This window comes from Austrofundulus limnaeus, unplaced genomic scaffold (genome assembly GCF_001266775.1).
Source record: "Austrofundulus limnaeus strain Quisiro unplaced genomic scaffold, Austrofundulus_limnaeus-1.0 Scaffold2137, whole genome shotgun sequence".
In the NCBI taxonomy this organism is placed as follows: Eukaryota; Metazoa; Chordata; class Actinopteri; order Cyprinodontiformes; family Rivulidae; genus Austrofundulus; species Austrofundulus limnaeus.
Genome location: NW_013954539.1, coordinates 29,125 through 29,559, shown reverse-complemented (window position 1 = coordinate 29,559; position 435 = coordinate 29,125). Strand labels below are relative to the sequence as shown.

General features: G+C 43.9%; 1 protein-coding gene across 2 annotated transcripts in view; it reads right to left on the bottom strand.

Annotated features, from left to right (window-relative positions):
* polr3glb (RNA polymerase III subunit GL b) overlaps positions 1-429 on the bottom strand; it is a 10,947-nt gene extending 10,518 nt beyond the window's left edge. The window contains exons 1-2 of one of the 2 annotated variants that reach the window (XM_014034484.1): positions 317-429; positions 129-238 (exon numbers count right to left, since the gene is read on the bottom strand). The gene's annotated coding sequence lies outside the window, so the exon portion shown is untranslated. The remainder of the gene's footprint in view (positions 1-128; positions 239-316) is intronic. The other variant, XM_014034485.1, reaches the window with a different exon arrangement.
* Positions 430-435: the final 6 nt, after the last annotated feature.

Below are 435 nucleotides of genomic sequence, written 5' to 3'. Positions count from 1 at the left end.
TTATAAATATTTATAAATAGATGTTTGTGGACCTGGTCCTTTGAAGAATAGTGTTTCTGTTTGTTGTTTATCTGCAACAACAACAACAGTAACTTCCTGAATGCAGGTGACGTCAGGTTGCAGCTTACCTGTGTGTTCTGGAACTGATCCAGGCTCGGTTCTGTTCTAATTCATGGTTCGTGTTTGTTCCCACAGAGAGGCGGGAGGTCCAGTCAAGGTTCGGTTCTGGTTCTGGGTTCTATGAAAAGCCATTGTCCAGTGTTTGAACGGAACCAGGGGTCCAGTCTGATCAGGTTCGGTAAACGGCGGGTCTTACCTTTCAGCGTTTTTCCGTTTCCGGTGTTTTCCCGCCGCAGAGTCTTCAGTTTTTAGGATCTTCAGACACAGATTGTTATTTTTCACATCTTGTTGTTGTTGTTGTTGTTGTTGTTGTTG